The 12,937-nt window shown below is 39.4% G+C and overlaps 1 protein-coding gene across 5 annotated transcripts in view; it reads left to right on the forward strand.

Annotated features, from left to right (window-relative positions):
- Positions 1 to 12,937, forward strand: part of Ald1 (fructose-bisphosphate aldolase) — a 100,099-nt gene that overhangs the window by 21,892 nt on the left and 65,270 nt on the right. Inside the window, exon 1 of one of the 5 annotated variants that reach the window (XM_072296992.1) lies at positions 5,226 to 5,380. The exons of the other annotated variants lie outside the window; for them this stretch is intronic. The gene's annotated coding sequence lies outside the window, so the exon portion shown is untranslated. Of the gene's footprint in view, positions 1 to 5,225; positions 5,381 to 12,937 lie in introns of those variants that run through there. 5 annotated transcript variants of the gene reach the window in all.

Here is a 12,937-nt window from a genome sequence, read left to right on the forward strand (position 1 = left end):
TTTTTTTTTTTTTTTTTTTTTTTTTTTAATCGGAGAAATACGTTTTTGCGTAAAGAAAATGTTTTCGGGTTAAATTGGTTTTTTTCAACTTAAATTAAATTTTCTATGTTGGAATGTTAATTTCAGACGTTGTGCAACAGTGAACTTGGGTGAAAAGTGCAATATTTGCATCTTTCCACCATCTTTCGATTCAAAGAAATTTAACTTCACCATCGATGATAGATTTAATTTTCTTTGAATTAACAAAACATTTCTTTCAAATGCAATTCTCTTAATCGAAGAATTATTTTTCTTAAATTCAAAGAAGAAAGAGTAAATAAAAATTGGCTGTTGGAGTTGTTGTTTGTTTTTTATTGCAGTGATAAAATTTTTATCATTGATCCAACACTCCAACAGTCTATTCTCTGATCAATGATCGAGGTTGCAGCCTATTCACTCAGCCGCTTCGACTCGAATAGTCGCTCCGTTTCGACACATCTCCAAAATCCGTGGTTCCGCTTCCTCCCGCCGCAGAGAGAACGATTTGCTGTTTAATGCTTTTCATTGTCAGGAAACGGATTTTTCAATCACTCCCGAATTCCATTGACAGAAGCGCCTGCTGCCGAAATCAGGATAATAAAGCCAGTTATATTTAGTTCATGTGATTCGAGGAACTTCTCGTGTTGAATTCCGATTTGCTGAAGTGTCAATAGACGGACTGAAGTCCGGAAAGAGTTCTGATTTTTTAAGGTCGGCCTGGAATTACTGAAAAAGTGCGAAAATGCTGCAAAAAGGTCCGGAATTTTGTCAATTTTCTCGCAATTTGAGCGAGAAATTCGAATTTTTGAAATTTTTCGAATTTTTGAAATTTCTCGAATTTCGTCAAGTAAAGGTACTGTAAAAGTACTCAATACTTATGTTGAGGTTGTACTGTACTTCTTGGGAATGTCCTGAAAAATTACTATGTAAGCACTGATTTTTGGCCAGCCTGTTTCAGTAGACACTGGAAAGTCCTCGGAATGCATCAACAGTCGTCTTGTCAATCGTCCTTCACCTCTCAAGTGTAGATAGTTCGTGAAATTGAGAGCGCCTCTATTTTAATGGGTATGCAATTTGAGCTATTCGAGAGTCGAAATAGTTGCATTACACGTTTCAACTTTGACGAGGCACTGAGCCAGTCTTACCTCGGAAAGTCTATCTAGGAGCCGAGTATAGGCGGATTTTCGCCACTGGATTTGGTTAAGTATTTGGAAAGATGACGGTTGTATCGTCGTTGAAATTTGGACCAATCAGAATCGAGTATCTAATTTTCAAACCAAATCCTAAATAAAACGAGGCAAATCCCGAATTCCAATTTGGTTCAAAAAAGCGTGCCAATCGACCAATGCAATAAGACTTGATCTACAATACTTGATATATAATTTCATACAAATTATAGTATACAAGTGTTCAATAACATGAGATTTTCTTACATTTAACTTCATCACCATCACCTCACCGCAGTTGTTATTGCTCACTTGTTGTTTTTGTCGCACAGAACACCGCCTTTTCGGAAAATTGGTTGTTTTTTGCGGTTTTTGGTGAAACCTTTTACTCCCATCCACCTTCCGACTTATCCCCGGAGGTGAGTCGAGATATTTTGGATTTGGTTCGAACACCGGTCGCTGATGAGCTCAAAAGACTAGTTTACTTGGTTTGGATTACATTTTGCAATAAGGAACCGCTGTCTCTGGCCCATTTTAGAAACACTATATACATGACATAGGTTCCCTATGCAGAAAGGTGCTTTTATGGAAGAGCCAGATAAAGTGGCTCCTTATTGCAAAATACGGTGTAAATAACGTTCTATATTAGGATTTGGTCGAAAACGTCAACCAAATCCAATAATTCGCCTCGTGTCGGCACCTCTGCCGCACCTCTTCTGCAAGCTCATATGAAACTCCATTAACATGGTAATTATAACCAGCATGTTTTTCACAGTTGAGCACAGACAACCTTTTCACCCCCCCCCCCCCCATTCTCCGTTAGTTCTGTAACCTTCCTAGACTAAATCAGGGTTCATCAGCCCCTTGGCTCCATCGGAGTTTGAGATGGAAGAAAAGCTTCGCCTCAAACCATTTAAGGGTCGTAGTCTTTAAGAGTCAAAGGGTCAGGCTTGTTATTCCAAGAAGAGTGTTCGAACCAGCGACCCATCTCACGGTTCAAAGAATCCACAAAAATGTCATAGCATTCTATTTATAATTCTGTAAAAAAAGGACTCTCTCCAGATAAGAGTCGTACTTTGAACTCTTGAAATGTTTTAACTCTCTTGGAGACGAGAGTTGATTAATCAACTCCTTTTAAAGTGAGGTTATATCTGTCCGCCGTTTAAAAAGAAAGGGAGAAACACTTTCAGTTCCCTTCCAGAGTAGAAATTAAAATCCAAGATTGGACGTTGTATTAATCTCAGCAGTGTCACAGCGACTAAAACTAATCAATCTAGACGCAATAGATCGTTTTCGATAGTGGTTCGATGTATCGTTTGGTTCAAAACAATGAAACATAACTTCAAGCAAAAATTTTAGGATTCAAGTTGGAAAAGCTGAAAATCAGAAAATTCCTTAAAATTTCACTTTTCATTGCCACTCACAAAAATCGATAAAAATCCGTTCCCTCAGATTACTCAATTGACTTTTGAGGCTGTTTTTACATGTTAAACCAATCGATATCGATACAATCTCACCTGTTTGATGTAACGAATATGATCCATTTTTTTTTTGGTGCACGTTGATGAGCTATCACATAGCTTCGTCTTGGTCGATTTCCTGTCATTATAGAGAAGAAACTACTCCCTAATAATAGTTTTGTTCAATATTTTGTCCGCGCATTGATACCGAGAGAGAGGCTGTACAAATTCAAGTGTCATGTTCAAGAATATCAAAACACAGATGTAGCATCCTCTGCGTGGAAAAGAAATCATTCCAGACGCTGAAAAATTGTTCAACACGTTGCTTCCTACAGAATTTGAAAACATTGAATTACGAATTTGGCCCGGAAAAAAGTATTTTAGTCAGAACTTTCCATCAAATGAGGGGTTTGGAGAACACGACGCGTAAGTGCAGTTTTTGCTATTTCGAGAAATACGTGTTCGAAGTTTCGAATTTACATGGACTCTTACGGCGGAAAGAAAGTTCAAACCAACTCTTTGATGCTTAAAAATTTGATCTGGGAAGCGACTTTTTCCCAAAATATGGATTATAATTAGTTTTACCTGGAGTAATGAATATCTCAGTTTTTTTTAAAAAAAAACTGCACTGATTCGGATTGTCCTCCAAGCCCCTCAAATATACATGAAATATCCCTAAGCCAGGACATTTTCCTCAAATCAAATACTTTTTCTTTAAATACAATAAAAAATACGCGTTTTTTTTACGAGTATTCCCGTGCAGATTCACCACAACCTCCTCTGATACTAGGTTTTTTTTCCTATAAGCGGTTAGTTTGAATTCCCAAAATTTAATTCCAACCGCGCGAAGTACAACCGCACATTCTTGCGTCGCACAGTGGATCGAGTAAATTAGAGAGGTCGGACATGATATTCTTGACTAAAACTGCAAATTATGTTTATTTCGTCACATTTTAAACTTTAAGGGGTTGACTTTTGAAGAAAATTTCACGAGAAAACAAATGGAACCACTTTTAAAACTTCGAAGTCTTATAGAAACAGAGTTATAAGCGTTTAAAGCTTCCAAATTTTGTCCGACTTCCCGGCACTGAAAAAAAAATCTCGGTGTATTTCCTAAGAAAAGGGTATAATGACCAAGAATTCAGGGTTCTATTTGATCCCAGTTTTTTCTTGGTAAAATTACCATTAATGGAATTGGTAATTTTACCGAGAAATCCCGGTAAAATTATTGAACTTTCTCGGTAATTTTACTGGACCGTGGTAAAAACGCCAATATTTTTTATCGATTGTTGTAGAGTTACCGAGATAAAATGGCAAAGTTACCAGGAATTGATTACCAATAAAAGTGGTATTCTTACCTGAAAAAACAGTAAAAATACCGGTTTTTAGGTAAGCTTACCAGTCTGTCTTGGTAAAATTACCAATAATTGGTAAAAAAGTGAGATGGTAAAGGTACCAACGGACCGTGGTAAAAACGCCGAGAATTTTTTTTCAGTGCCTCCTGACTCGATTCATTGTGCGTCGGTTTTGCTGTTGATACTGGAAATTTCCAATCCACGCACCGTGGTCCACGCGAAATTCCAATACCTGGTGCTTGGAGCATTCGTCACCTCGCACAGTGGCCCAGCACTCGATATCCGGTTCGATTTTGAATCGTTATCGAATGATCTCATCGATTAATATCATCGCTGGAATACGGAAATATCGATCAAGGTCGCTGGTATCGGTGGCTCCCACGCCTAGAGGTCATCGTCTCATGTCACACCGAAAATGAGAGGAAAACGAGGTTTGAGCAGTGAACTTGAGCCGAGGAAAGATACGCGGAGAAAGTCTCGATGCTGACAGGAGGAGTACTGCAGTGGTAAGGAAGAACGCCGTATGAACATTCGAGGGTTGCCAAATTTCTTTGCTAAAATGTTTATTTTTAAAGAAATGTTATGAATATTTTTCCTTGGTATTTTCAGGAACTTTAGATCAAATACGAAAACACAGGAAATAGCGGAACAAGGCTAAATACACATAAATGCAGGCGTTTTGGTACTTACGTGCACATTATCAACTGCAACAATGAAGTTAAAATATAAATAATTTAAATTAAAATCAGCACACGGCGTTACATGGTGAAATTGGTAAATGAGACTGCCTAATCACCATGTAACGCCGTTGCTGGTTTTTATTTTAATTTCTTTTATTTTAATTCTTGTTGCAGTTGATAATTGCCTAAGGTACCGAATCGTCCTGCTTTTATTGTGTATTTTAGCCTATGTTTCCGCTTTTTCATGTGTATTCGTTATCGTTTCCGTTTCGGGCTGCATTCACTACCCTTGTTTCCACTCTAGGAAATTCATCAAATTATCTGAAAACTTGGCAGAAAAATATTCAAAAATTTTCCTAAAAATGAGTGATTTGCCGGAGGAAATTTGGCAACGCCTGAGGGTGCATACGGCGTTTTTCCTCGGCACGGCGGAGTAGGTGAGTTCTATAACCGGCCGCTTTATCTTATTTACTCGAGCGATGCGGTGCGAGAACGAAAATAATTAATTTTGTGATGACGAGCAAATAAGTAAACAGTCGGGGCTTATCAAGTTCAAAGATCGAACTTTGATTTTCCATTGTCGGGGCTGATAGCGGACCTGTTCTCGCGTTCTCTGATGCACCTTACGATCAGTTTCCATCGGGCAGCCCTGCGGACAGTGAGTGATAAAAAGTGACTCCTCAGTTCCCAACGCTTTAATTGTGAGTACTTACTTCATTGTTTCGACCAGTCGTTTTCATTAAATTTTTTAGAGATTTTTTCAACGGGCCTGTTGCAAACTTTTGCTAGAGCAAAAATAAGAGTTGTTTCTTATAGATAATGCCTCATAAATCACGATGAGAGCATCGGCAAAGTCTGAAATGCACTCATAACTTCACAGTCTGCGTAAGAAATTTGCGGTTTTTTGAGCTTCCCGCTTCAAAAACGATACTACGGCACAGGTGAACATTTTGTAAGAGGAGTCGTTCCATCGTCGGCAATAATCATCATGGCCGACGCCAATCCGCCAAAACACGTTTGATGGGACGAGATAACACCTGAACTGGATTAGACCAGATAACAATCGGTGTTAACGTTCATATTTACCACGCCCGAATTGATTGACCTTGAACTCTCCTCGAATTACGCGCGGAACTGCGCGGAAGCGTCGGCCATGATGAATATCGCCGACGATGGAGCGACTCCTCTAACAAAATGTTCACCTGTGCCGGAGTATCGTTTTTGAAGCGGGAAGCTTAAAAAAACGCAAATTTCTTACGCAGATTGTGAAGTTATGAGTGCATTTCAGACTTTGCCGATGCGCTCATCGTGATTTTTGAGGCATTATCTACAAGAAACAACTCTTATTTTTGCTCTAGCAAAAGTTTGCAACAGGCCCACTAAAGCATGGGTGTTCGCCGCCAATCCTCCGTGAAAATTTTGTCCAATGCCGCAGAAATCGACTGATTTTGGATTTTTAGGAATGTCGAGGCATGACGAGTGCTATCTGAGGAATTTTTTAGTTACTCGTATTCCTCTCTCTAAATCCTGGTAAAATCCGGTAGAAAATTTGCAAAGAATAGAGAATTTTGATGAAAATTTCTTGGAAATTGGAAAAAAGTGTCCGATCGTAACAAGCAACCAGGCAACGTCCTAGAACTTCATACTTTCCTGCAGTCCGAATTCTAACTTTCTTTTCGATTCTTAGGAAATTATTTAGGTAGAATTTTTAAGAAAAGTAGGGTGGAAAATCATGTAGAGAGGAGAAAGTACTCGATCATGATGGTAGAAATTTGGATTTTGGATTTTTAGGAATGTCGAGGCATGGCGAGTGCTATCTGAGGAATTTTTCAGTTACCCGTATTCCTCTCTTTAAATCCTGGGAAAATCCGGTAGAAAATTTGCAAGGAATAGAGAATTTTTATAAAAATTTCGTGGAAATTGGAAAAAGTGTCCGATCGTAACAAGCAACCAGGCAACGTCCTAGAACTTTATACTTTCTTGCAGTCCGAAGTCGAACTCCCTTTTCGATTCTTAGGAAATTTAGGTAGAATTTTTAAGAAAAGTAGGGTGGAAAATCATGTAGAGAGGAGAAAGTACTCGATCATGATGGTAGAAATTTTGGATTTTGGATTTTAGGAATGTCGAGGCATGGCGAGTGCTATCTGAGGAATTTTTCAGTTACCCGTATTCCTCTCTTTAAATCCTGGGAAAATCCGGTAGAAAATTTGCAAGGAATAGAGAATTTTGATAAAAATTTCGTGGAAATTGGAAAAAAGTGTCCGATCGTAACAAGCAACCAGGCAACGTCCTAGAACTTTATACTTTCTTGCAGTCCGAAGTCGAACTCCCTTTTCGATTCTTAGGAAATTTAGGTAGAATTTTTAAGAAAAGTAGGGTGGAAAATCATGTAGAGAGGAAAAATTACTCGATCATGATGGTAGAAACCGGCTGGCGTTTTGGAATTTCCCACATCTCTACAGCCTAACAATCTGTTACTCATGGCAAATCGAGCGCTTCTATGGGTGGACTCTAAAATTCAGGCGTTTAAACTCAATAGTAGCTTTATTACTTGTAAGAGAGACTTGCTGGGCTATCGACAATATTCCTGTTGGCACTCGCATTATTTAGGTTAAACGTCAAACGAAATCGGTAACCCATCAAGATGATGGCCTAAAAGATCAAAGTGGAATCCAAGGCACAGACTACCTTTTATTTCCAATACGTCTCAATGAAAGATATGGATTTCTCATTTTCTACTTACACGCCGATCCCGTATTGCAATTACTGCATTTACATTCGTACTTAATTTGACCTCAAATATTTGAAAAAGAAAAAAAAAAGAAGAAGAAGAAAAAACCACAGCAAGCGCAATGTATTCCCTCTTGAGCCGCGTCCATATTACATAACGCCGAGGGCTCTTTGCTGCTTTGCCGTGCTAAGGTAAAACGTCATATGAACTTTCGAGAGTTGCCAAATTTCTCCGGACAAAACACGTATTGTTCAGGAAGGTTATGTATATTTTTCCTTGACATTTTCAGATAGTTTAGATAAAATCGTGAACAGAATTGACTGAAAAATTTCAGGAAAAATATTCACAATTTTCTCAGCAAAGTCAGTTTTTATCGAAGGAAATTTGGCAATGCCTAAATGCTCATACGGCGTTTTTACTTAACACTTCCCGATCACGCGGCCGGCCCGGCAGGAAAAAGAAAGGAAATTCTGTGTGAGCGGGAAAAATGGAAGAATCCTGTCAAGTTTTCCCCGCTATTTCCGGTTCTTCAGCGTTTTAGCCGGAAATGACACATGATTGGTGGGACTAGAGTCCCTTTATACTGAGAGTCAAGACGATTCGGCTCATGGATGTCACAAACGGGAATAAAGATTACAGAAATTGAACGTTTTTCGTAATCTTTGATCGGCCCATTCTCAAATGCCTTTCTCCGTTCCTCCTCTCATTCCGTTTGTTCCTTGCCGAACCCGTAATTCCCTGGTCCATTTCAGATTATAATCTTTGCAATTGGTGAAAATGTAATCTTTATTCCCGTTTGTGACACTGTGGAGGCCTAAAATACGGGAACCAATCAGAAATGGATTCAAATTGTCTTGACTCTCAGTATAAAGGGACTCTAGGTGGGACTGTATTTTGGAGTTGCAAATCTAAACCTTTGGTTCCAATTTTCTCAGGAACGACCCCTTTGGTTTGTGCTCACTTTCTCTTTCTCCTCCTTTAATTTTCTCACTCGTTTCCGTTCCCTTTGACGGGGAAATTGAGACGTGAACGTTTGATCGGTCCGAACGTCGGAATGACGTCACGCGATCGCTAATCAATCGTGCTTATTCAAAGTTTGAGGCTGGAGTAGTTTTAGGGCTTCTGCGACACGGGATCCTGTAATAGAACGTTGCCGCTTCGCGAAAAATACTCGGAAAATTCTCCTTCCGACCCTCAGAACGAGCTAATCGTCATGGGAAAATTGATAGGGACGGAACGTGTTTTTACATCTCCGGTGCCGCATTCTAGTGGCCTTAAGCGAGAACCACGTAACTGCATTCGGAAACCGTGTGCAGTTAGGCGGTTTTTGCTCTGCTTGGCATTTATCCATCGACGAGCTTGTCGCTGCCAACGAGACGATGAGCTGAGGATCAATGAAGTTCGGACTTGGGTCGCGAATTTTTTATTTAACCGTCTGTGTCGATGCTTTTCGCAAAAAACATCACGGCAGGATCACTGGATTTGGCTAAAATCAATGCCGAAGCAATGAAATAAACAAACGAATAAATAAAACAGTATTCAACTGCGGTGCAACCAAATACCGTGATTAATCTTAGCAACACCAAATAGCATTCGGGATTTCTTGAAATCTTCCATTTCTGAAATCCCCGATTCTTGAAGAATTTCATTCCTTCGATGAGAAATGGGTTAGTTGTCACGCTCCAGAGATGAAACCAATTGGACTCCATTTTGCAATGAGGAACTACTATCGGGATCGAGTTTAATAGAAGGGAACCAACTCACATTTTTACAAAAAATTAACTTAATGTTTTTGAGTTTCACTAGTCGTATATTTGGACGTATTTCTATCAAACGGAACTAAGCGCCAATTCGAGTTCCTTTTAAGGAATTTAGAATCCCGGATAGCGCGTTCTGTCAAACGGACCTAAGCGCCATGGAAAAGCATTGCGAGTATAGGACGGAATAAGCCGGACGCCCGCTTCTGCCGCCAATCCAAGCCCCTCTCTACCTTCCTCACCCTATGACGCTTAGGTCCGTTAGATAGAAATACGTCCATTTTATCCTGGCAAAAACTTGCACTGAAAAAAAAATCTCGGTGTATTTAATAAGAAAAGGGTAAAATGACCAAGAATTCAGGGTTCTATTTGATCCCAGTTTCTTCTTGGTAAAATTATCATTTATGGAATTGGTAGTTTTACCGAGAAATCTCGGTAAAATTATTGAACTTTCTCGGTAATTTTATTTTTATCGACTGTGGTAGAACCACCGAGATAGGATGGCAAAGTTACCGGGAATTGATTACCAATAAAAGTGGTATTCTTACCTGAAAAAAAACAGTAAAAATACCGGTTTTCTAGGTAAGCTTACCAGTCTGTCTTTGTAAAATTACCAATAATTGGTAAAAAAAAGTGAGATGGTAAAGGTAACAACGGACCCTGGTAAAAACGCCGAGAATTTTTTTTCAGTGTGCTGATGTTAAACGTGGTTATCGTCCAATTTTACCCATGAAAACCATTCAGTTGGCTATATTTGTCGTGTAAAACGGGTTCATTGTTTGCAAGCATCCTCTTAAGTGCAAGCACGCTGTTTTTCAGTTCACCGGAGTCCTTTTTCCCGTAAACGGTCGCATTATCCCACCTATAATAGTTACCCGACCTATGTCAGCAATTCTTTCGTTCACGATAACTATCGTTAGATTTACGTTAGCTTCTTCAAATTTTGCAATTTTGTCCATTTTGATCTTATGAAGAACTGTATAAATTTTCGGTTAAATCGCATTTACCGTTTACTTATAAACGGTAATTAACGTAAGTGCCCTACTTACGCTGTTTTCCACTAAACTGTTTTTATGAAAGTTCCATTCCTTGGTTTCCTTGGTAACCTTTGTTTGCTATCAGCTGATGTTTTATTTCAACTTATTTTTTTCTTTTTTTTCATTTTTTTTCTTTCTTTTTTAATAAACCATTGCTAGGTTAGTTCTAATTTTTTTGCCAGCATTAATTCTACCTCCCCCACCCCCACCCGCAGCTAATTTTTCTAGCTCCATCACCCTCTCCCCACAGCTCATTTTTCTATCGATTTTATCATTTTTTTTGTATGGCATGTCTTGCTCCCCTTCCACCATTTTTTCGAGGTTGTAGATATTTTAGCGGCCTCTAGACCCGTGACTCCAGTCACGGGCATTTCGCTAGTACACCTATACGTATCGTGTTCTACGTGAAATTTTGGTTAAGAAACATGTATCAGAATGCTGAAATTCGTACCTTGTCAAGTGGTCCATTACACGGTTTCGCCGGTGAACTTGTCAAGTTTTACACATGTTCAACTTTGGACTTGAGTGTGTAATTATTAGCCTCGGCACAACGTCACACCGAGTCGAGTGTGAGTCGTTGAAACGTCATTGTTACTTGATCGCTCATCCGCAAGTTAAAGTTCTCGCCCGTGAATTGACCCCCATTATATTTTCTCGTGATAAACAAATCTCGTGACTTACCTAGAATTGCCAATGTGGCCGGTTCGTGCGAATAATAATTCACGGAGTTTATCGGAATCATCAATTTCTCTCAATACTGGGAAGTTCACAGTCATCGTTTGATTTGCCTGATTATCATAAAAATTGATAGGCAAAGCGATGGACAAGCAGGATAAAAGGACAATGGAGCCATCATTTTGGTTAGAACGGGTGCTTCTTTTAGATATACATTGGGGGAAAAAAACACATTGGATCTAGAGTCCAGACACTTAAAAACATCGACAAGAACAAACACTCGTGATTCAATCAGATTTAAGCTTAAATCAAGAACCAAGCCTCTTAATTTGAGCGGATCTCTTGATTTAAGCCTAAATCTGATTAAATCAAGAGTCCAGTTTCTTGTCAATGTTTTCAAGAGTCTGGACTCTAGATCCAATGTGTTTTTTTTTCTTTCTTTTTTTCCAGTGTATAAGGGAGAAATAGATGGTTCAACTGTAGGGGGGTCCCTCGTGGGTTGCAGTTAAAGTTTGTCTATTACTTATACCTCATTTGTCCAGTGCATATAGCATATAAGCTATAAAAATTAGGTGATAAGTATCTATACTGGTAAGCCATAGCATAGTGAAAAGCGTAGCATATTTTAGCGAATCTCATTCGAACTGGAACAGTATAACCTCGAACATGGACCCTTGCAAGAGACTGTAATCATTCGCCGCTGCCAAAAATTAAAAATACGGAAATTTCTTTTGTAGGTTTTGAGATGTTACGCAAAGTAGGCTCTCACCTAACTTAAAGCTCGTCGAAATCATAGAATTTTCTCTTCCGTGTTTTAAATTTTTTGTAGTGCCAAATTATCGTGAGCTCTTGCAATAGTTTATTTCCGTCAAGATGTGTTACTCTTTAATTTTCCTTGTGTACGTTCAAATTTCCTTTTTCATGATGCCATCTGTTAAAGATCTCCTCAAATCCCTCTTAATCACAACCGATTACTATAAGTAGCGGAACGTGAATGATCGATTATTGATATTTCCTCATTTGAAGCTATGCTAAGGAATCGATTACTAAGGTGTTCGTTGCGAAAACCCTGATTATCGATCCTTTTCCATAGGTTTAAATGACAGCTCAATCGATATATCGCAAAGCACGCCACGCCACTGATACCTATATTAGGCGCCCTGAGGAAAGGAGCTGTTTGTGGAACGACTGAGAAGAATCCCTCTTTTTCACGGGAGATTGCACCACGAACATCGTCGCTGCTTTATGCGAGAATATTTTCGCAAGTCTTACAACTTCGCAGCGTGACGGAACAGCAATCTCATTCGAGATATGCACTATAATCCCGCTGAATTATGCAATTCCGTTGCATTTGATCCTTTATTTCTTTTATCAGTGGAGCTTTTTCGAGCTTCGCTCTTAAAGCTCAGCGTCAAAGCTCCCAGATCACCAGCGCAAGGCGCGCGCCACCAACTAGTCAAATTCGTACGTATTATTAGGTATCGTGCTCTTAGCGAGCTTTTTTTTCCTCTCGCAAAAAAGGGGGAAAAAGGTGTGCAACAGCAGTACTGACGCAGTCTGTAAGGCGAGGCCGCGTGTGCCTTTAAGCTTCTCGTGCGTCATCGGGCCTGCGGGTCGATTATTGAAATTGATAGACTAAGCTATAGACAAAGGAGACAAAAAAGATATGGAGAGATCCTATTGGTGGAAGCGAGTGGTTGCAATGGACAAAGGAGGTAGGTAATAGACTAACTAACGGCAACCCACGAGAGACCCGACAGTTAGTCTATCATTTTCTCCCTTTGTCTATAGGAACCACCCATGTCAACCAATAGGATCGCTCCATACTCCCTATGTCTTCTTTGTCTATCGCTTTGTCTATCAATTTCAATAATCAGTCCGCTGCCGTGCTTTGCGATATATCGATTGATGTGCCATTTAAAGCAATGGAAAAGGATCGATAAACAGGGTGCTCGCAACGAACGCCTCAGTAATCGATTCTTTTCCATAGCTTCAAATGGGGAAATATCGATAATCGATATCTCACACCTCGCCACTGATCCCATCTGTGTTTTTACG

Source organism: Bemisia tabaci, chromosome 2 (genome assembly GCF_918797505.1).
Source record: "Bemisia tabaci chromosome 2, PGI_BMITA_v3".
Lineage (NCBI taxonomy): Eukaryota > Metazoa > Arthropoda > Insecta > Hemiptera > Aleyrodidae > Bemisia > Bemisia tabaci.